Raw genomic sequence first — 6,878 nt, 5'->3', positions numbered from 1 at the left:
TAATCTGAGGAATGCATCTAATATTACAGTGAATAATATACCATAAGCATTAGAGGACAGCCAGAGGATTGCCTTTACGCAGAAGCCATCAAATGTTCTCTATGTATTTAGTTTTAGCTTAAAGAGGATATGCATTTACTGAGCTAGCTGGGCGCAGTATCCCTCTGAAGATGAGTCTTCTGCATTAGAAGTGTATGATGTGTACAAAATTATTGTAAATACAGCATGTTCACAATCAGAATACATTCTAGAAAACAAGCCAACCGAGGTACCTCTTCTGAAAATATTGGGTGAGATGGGTAACTTGACTAGACTTGACAGAAGTTACCAAACACTGAATACATCAGGGAACAGCTTTACAAAACATATCCTTGGGTTGTGTTTCCACTGGAGAAAATGGGAGGGTTCAAAATCCAACATCCTCTGGCATTCACCTGAAGAAAAAGTGAAAATACAGAATAAGGCTACATATAGAGTACCAGTCAAAAGTTTGGACACACCTACTCATTCAAGGGTTCTTTTTATTTTTACTATTTTCTGCATTGTAGAATATTTCAAGAACTTTGAAAGTGCAGTCGCAAAAACCATCAAGCGCTATGATGAAACTGGCTGAGGACCGCCACAGGAAAGGAAGACCCAGAGTCACACCCTGACCTTAGAGAGATTTTATGTCTCTATTTTGGTTTGGTCAGGGTGTGATTTGGGTAGGCATTCTATGTTCTTTTTTCTATGGTTTTGTATTTCTTTGTTTTGGCCGGGTATGGTTCTCAATCAGGGACAGCTGTCTATCGTTGTTTCTGATTGGGAACCACACTTAGGTAGCTTTTTCCACGTGGTTTTTGTGGGTAGTTTTTTTCTGTTTTGTGTCTGCACCAGACAGAACTGTTTCGTTTTGTTCCATTTTGTCTCAGTGTTCAGTTTAAATAAAGTCATGAACCCTTACCATGCTGGAGCTTTGTTCCGATTCCTCCTCTTCAGAAGACGACACCCATTACAGAACTACCCACCACCAACGGACCAAGCAGCGTGGTATGGAGGAGCAGACGGTTCAGGAGATATTGGACGGAAAGGGACCCTGGAGACAGGCTGGGGAATAATGCCGCCCGCGGCGAGATGAGGCAAGGCAGCGCAGCAGGCATGAGAGGCAGCCCCCCCCAAAAAAATTTGAGCCAACTCCCCATGCTTACCGGAAGCAGCGTGGTACTGGTCAGGCACCGTGTTATGCGGTAAAGCGCACGGTGTCTCCAGTGCGCGCTCATAGCCCGGAGCGCTATATGCCAGCCCCCCGCAAGTGCCATGCGAGAGTGGGCTTCCAGCCAGGGCGGATTGTGGCAGCTCAGCGCACTTGGTCTCCGGTGCGCCGTTTTGGCCCAGGGTATCCTGCGCCGGCTCTGCGCACTGTGTCTCCGGTGCGCTGGGACTGGTCAGTTCGTCCTATGCCTGCGCTCTGCCCATGCCGGCCTAAGTGGGCATTGAGCCAAATGGAGAGTTGCGAGTGGTAAGCACCAGATGTCCAGTGCTCCCCCACAGCCCGGTTTGACCTGTGCCTGCACTCTGGAGGGGCTGGGCTAAAGTGGGCATTCAGCCTGGAGGAGTGGTGCCAAGGCTGCGCACCAGAGCTCCAGTGCTCCCCCACAGCCCGGTTCATCCGGTGCCTCCTCTACGCACCAGACCTCCTGTAGGTCTCCCCAGCCTGGTGGACCCTGTGGCAGCCCCATGCACCAGGCTGTCTCTGCATCTCCTCCCTCCAGAGTCGCCCTCCAGTCCGGAGGCTCCAGCGACACCCTCCAGTCCGGAGCCTCCTAAGCTCCCAAAAAGGGCGCCCAGTCCGGAGCCCGCTACGAGGGTGCCCAGTCCGGAGCCCGCTACGAGGGCGCCCAGTCCAGGGCCCGCAACGAGGGCGCCCAGTCCAGGGCCCGCAACGAGGGCGCCCAGTCCAGGGCCCGCAACGAGGGCGCCCAGTCCGAGGCCCGCAACGAGGGCGCCCAGTCCAGGGCCCACAACGAGGGCGCCCAGTCCAGGGCCCGCTACGAGGGTCCAGTATTTCTTTGTTTTGTCCGGGTATGGTTCTCAATCACGGACAGCTGTCTATCATTGTCTCTGATTGGGAAACATACTTAGGTAGCTTTTTCCCACATGGTTTTTGTGGGTAGTTGTTTTCTGTTTTGTGTCTGCATCAGACAGAACTGTTTCGTTTTGTTCCATTTTGTTATTTTGTCTCAGTGTTCAGTTTAAATAAAGTCATGAACACTTACCACGCTGCCCTTTGGTCCGATTCCTCCTCTTCAGAAGACGACACCCGTTACACAGAGTTACATCTGCTGCAGAGGATAAGTTCATTAGAGTTACCAGCCTCAGAAATTGCAGCCCCAAAAAATGGTTCACAGAGTTCAAGTAACAGACATCTCAACATCAACTGTTCAGAGGAGACTGCATGCACAGGCCTTCATGGTCTAATTGCTGCAAAGAAACCACCACTAAAGGACAGCAATAAGAAGAAGAGACTTGCTTTGGCCAAGAAACACGAGCAATGGACATTAGACCGGTGGAAATCTGTCCTTTGGTCTAATGAGTCCAAATTTGAGATCTTTGTTCCAACCGCAGTGTCTTTGTGAGATGCAGAGTAGGTGAACATATGATCTCTGCATGTGTGGTTCCCACCGTGAAGCATAGAGGAGGAGGTGTGATGGTGTGGGGGTGCTTTTCTGGTGACACTGTCAGTGATTTATTTTGAATTCAAGGCACACTTAACCAGCATGGCTACCACAGCATTCTGCAGCGATACACCATCCCATCTGCTTTGCGCTTAGTGTGACTATGATTTGTTTTTCAACAGGACAATGACCCATCACACCTCCAGGCTGTGTAAGGGCTATTTGACAAAGAAGGAAAGTGATGGAGTGCTGCATCAGATGACCTGGCCTCCACAATCACCTGACTTCAACACTCTTTTGGTTACTACACGATACCATATGTGTCATTTCATAGTTTTTATGTCTTCACTATTATTCTACAATGTAGAAAATAGTAAAAATAAAGACATAACCTTAAATGAGTAGGTGTGTCCACATTTTTGACTGGTACTGTATAGTTTTTTCCTATTCAATCAACATGAGCCATCAGGAGACAGAATATATTTGGCATGGGTTCCCAAATCCTCAAAAAGTTCTACAGCTGCACCATCAAGAGCATCCTGACCGGTTGAATCACCGCCTGGTATGGCAACTGCTTGGTATCCGACCATAAGGCACTACAGAGGGTAGTGCTTATGGCCCAGGACATCACTGAGCAAGCTTCCTGCCATCCAGGACCTACATACTAAATAGGCAGTGTCAGAGGAAGTCCCAAGAAATTGTCAAAGACTCCAGTCACCCAAGTTATAGACCGTTCTCTCTGCTACCGCACGGCAAGCGGTACCGGAGCAAGTCTAGTTCCAAAAGGCTCCTTAACAGCTTCTACCCCCAACCAGTCTTTTAATCAAATGGCCACCCGGACTATCTACATTGTTTTTACACTGCTGCTACTCGCTGCTTATAATCTATGCATAGTCACTTCACCCCTACCTACATGTACAAATTACCTTGACTAACCTGTACCCCCGCACATTGACTCGGTACCAGTACCCCCTGTATATCGCCGCATTACTGTTATTATATATACTTTTTATTTTCATTTTTACATGAGTTTATTTTATAAGTATTTTATTAACTCTTGAACTGCATTGTTGGTTAAAGGCTTTTCAAGGTAAGATTTATACCTGTTGTATTCGGCGCATGTGACAAAATGCATTTTATTTGAAACCCCACATCTTACAGAAGAACAATGTTGAGAAATAATACCTATTGATTTACTACTGATCCGTTTGCATTTCTAAGTCGACTGTCCACTGGGTGTGGGAGGAAATAGCCTTGCTGAGCTGAGTTTGACTTATAAGAATACTGTAGAATATAAGGTAAACAGGAGGCCATATCTTTCTCACAGGAAATTGGGACTGTGTCAAAGAACAATTGAAAGGACGGATGGGAGAAGCCTTATATCAACACTTGACATTTTGCTACACATTAAAGCATATGTGACGTAAAGCTGTGCAGAGACCAGAAGCACTTTATTTTACCGTGCGGTTTCCATTTTCCCTGGTATTTTAGTAGCAATGGATACATTCTTGAAGGCTACTTCAAAGAATTTAACACCAGTAACATTGGAACTAGGCTACCTGGTACCAAATGTTAAATGGTGGTGTTTGTTTTATGGAATCACAATGAAACATATGTTATTTATGTTATTGCTATGTAATTAACATTTTCGCATGTCATTTCTTAGATAAGTTATTAATTACTTTACCGTGAAATAAAGTGAAACCATAGGTTCAGTTAACTCCAAGAACTTCCCGAACCATGTGAGATGGATGATATTGAATGTATTTGGTTGAGCTCAAACAGTTCCCACTTTCATGGTTATCGTTGTTTAGTGTTTATTAAGCAGACAGTCTCAAATCTAAATATCCTACTTTCAAACATTTCCAATATGTGCAATTATGGCCAGGGAAATGTGTGTGGCAGCTCCACACAGAAAACCTTTCATGATTAAACATCTAACGGAAGAACATTATTGTTACCTTGTAAAACGTTTAATTTTGCTTAAGCACTGGCAATGAAAGTAGTGGAGATTAAACAAAAAAGCCAATATGATGCATTTCCATATGCTCTAATTTTGTCCTTGTGTTTTTCAACTGAAATAGTATGAAGAAGGGCTCAGGGCACATGCGCTTTGCATTACGAACTGAACATATCACAGAGAAAGTTACCCATTCACGGATTCAACAAAAACATATCTATAACATTCATCTAATGAGTTAATCAATGACACTGAAATATTTTTAAGACTTCTGAAACAGGAATAATCAGTGAACTATAAATAAAGGTAAAAAATAGAAAACATCCTCATAAACAGGAATGTCTGAATCAAAAAGAAAAGGCTGAACGGCTGCGCCACTCTTGTGGGTTTGGGAAATATTTTGGTGCTCCCTCATTTCAAGTTCAGACCGCCTTGAACTGATGAGTAGGCCTACCTGTACTTGACATCAAAGAGGGTGGAGTCCTCTTCATCATCATTCTCCTCATTCAAAGGAGCCATTTCTACTCGCTCTGCTGGTGTCGTGATTATGTCATACTTTCGTGTTTTCCTGATTCTCCGTCCAGATCTATGAAAAAACAGAGAAGTTTTGTGATACTTACATTTCAAGAGGGCTGCATTTACACAGGCAGCCCAATTCTGATATTTTGCCTAATTATTGGAAAAATTGCTGATCTGATTAGTTAAAAGACCAATTAGTGAGAAAAAAAATATCAGAATTGGGCTGCCTGTGTAAACGCAGCTGAGGTGTGTAGTAGTTTCCCACTTGGAACAAAGAATAATCTGATATGGCTGCTTTGCCATATGGACAGGATTAAAGTAGTGTATTGTGGTTGCAGTTTAGCGTTTTTCGTCATTAATCTTGTTCTGTAGGCAGCTCTGCAGAGTGGTCACTAGCTGGTACAGCCACAAAGACATCAAATCTGATTTTAAACCTAACCACACTACTAACCCTAATGCCTAACCTTAAATTAACACCAAAAAGCTTGTTTTCAGGAATTTTTACAATATAGCCCATTTTGACTTTGCAGCTGGCCCATCTAGAGAAATCGCTCCGTTGTGCCTCCAGGGTAAGATTCATGACAGTAAACGTCAACCTGCATTGTGGTTAAGGCCTAATGTTCCACCTGGTGTAGGGAATGATTATGTCATCGCTGATGTAGCCTAATGTAGTGGTGTTTAACATATTTAGATATTCAATTACTGACACAATATGATAGTTGCTGCAATATAAAGAACACCAAGACGCATCCCGTTTGCCAACTCTCCTACTACATACTGGCTGATCGAAATTAATAATGACGCACATGCTAAGTTATTTAAGTAAGATCTTTATGAATGCTTCAATTCGATTTCATAGAAGAATAGTATAGTATATTACAATAGTAATATATGTTAATTAAGATAATACAGTTGCCTATAGAGTTTTTGGTTGCCTATTGGTGTAAACATAAATCAGCCTACCTGATCACTTTGATTACCAAGCACGTGATGAGAACAGCTGTTAGCGCGCAAATAATAATTACAGTATTTTTAAGAGTAGGAAGATATTGTAACATTGAAGACATTCTTGATTCGGTCTTATCTGTGTCGTTATTTGACAAATCCCCTCCATGAATGGATGATGTTGAATTTAGCTGCGTTGAGGGTGAAGGTAGAGTTTGTGGTTCACCGATAACTTCCCATGCCACAGCAATAACCAAAGTGAATATGAAACTGTATGACACCATCCTGCTTGAAAGAATAAGCGCAAATGTCTTGTGAAAATTATCGTCTGTGTTCTTTCTATCTAAATTACTTTCACGAAGCCAAGGAAGATATGTGATTGAAAATATTCAAAGACATGCTGTGACATTTCATGAAAGGTGTTTAAAATTGCGCCAACGCTCGCCAAACGAAATTGAAACGATTCCATAAAATGGTGTAAATATCCAATCTGTATAACCCAACAATAATATCTCGTGAATGGTTGCGGACTGCTTCTTTCGCTGCTGGCTGCTTCTCCTAACTGCTGTCAAAGCAAAAGGTGCCAGGCTTCCGGTCTGGACAGCCTGGTATCATAGACTAGACGTAACATAGTACACGTAAATCCGGGAAACTAATATCTATGATATGTTACGTTTGGTATTGTTACATAAGACATATGGTTACTGAAAGTAGGGTTGTTGGGTTGGGTTGGGCGTATAATGTGAATGTCTAGCAGCACAAAGGTTGTGAGTTTCAATCTCATCACTGACAATTTTAGC

General features: G+C 43.4%; 1 long non-coding RNA gene across 2 annotated transcripts; it reads right to left on the bottom strand.

Moving 5' to 3' along the window:
* Positions 1–6,660, bottom strand: LOC109888658 (uncharacterized). Of its 2 annotated transcripts, XR_004209702.1 has the most exons (4): positions 6,097–6,660; positions 5,069–5,200; positions 2,256–2,318; positions 1–434 (listed from the first exon to the last, which is right to left on the bottom strand). It is a non-coding gene; the product is annotated as an uncharacterized LOC109888658 (long non-coding RNA). The 2 variants fall into 2 exon arrangements; XR_002255174.2 differs by lacking the exon at positions 2,256–2,318 and having other exon boundaries at positions 6,097–6,659.
* Positions 6,661–6,878: the final 218 nt, after the last annotated feature.

The sequence above is a fragment of the Oncorhynchus kisutch genome, linkage group LG4 (genome assembly GCF_002021735.2).
Source record: "Oncorhynchus kisutch isolate 150728-3 linkage group LG4, Okis_V2, whole genome shotgun sequence".
In the NCBI taxonomy this organism is placed as follows: domain Eukaryota; kingdom Metazoa; phylum Chordata; class Actinopteri; order Salmoniformes; family Salmonidae; genus Oncorhynchus; species Oncorhynchus kisutch.
This window is presented reverse-complemented; position numbering and strand designations above follow the sequence as displayed.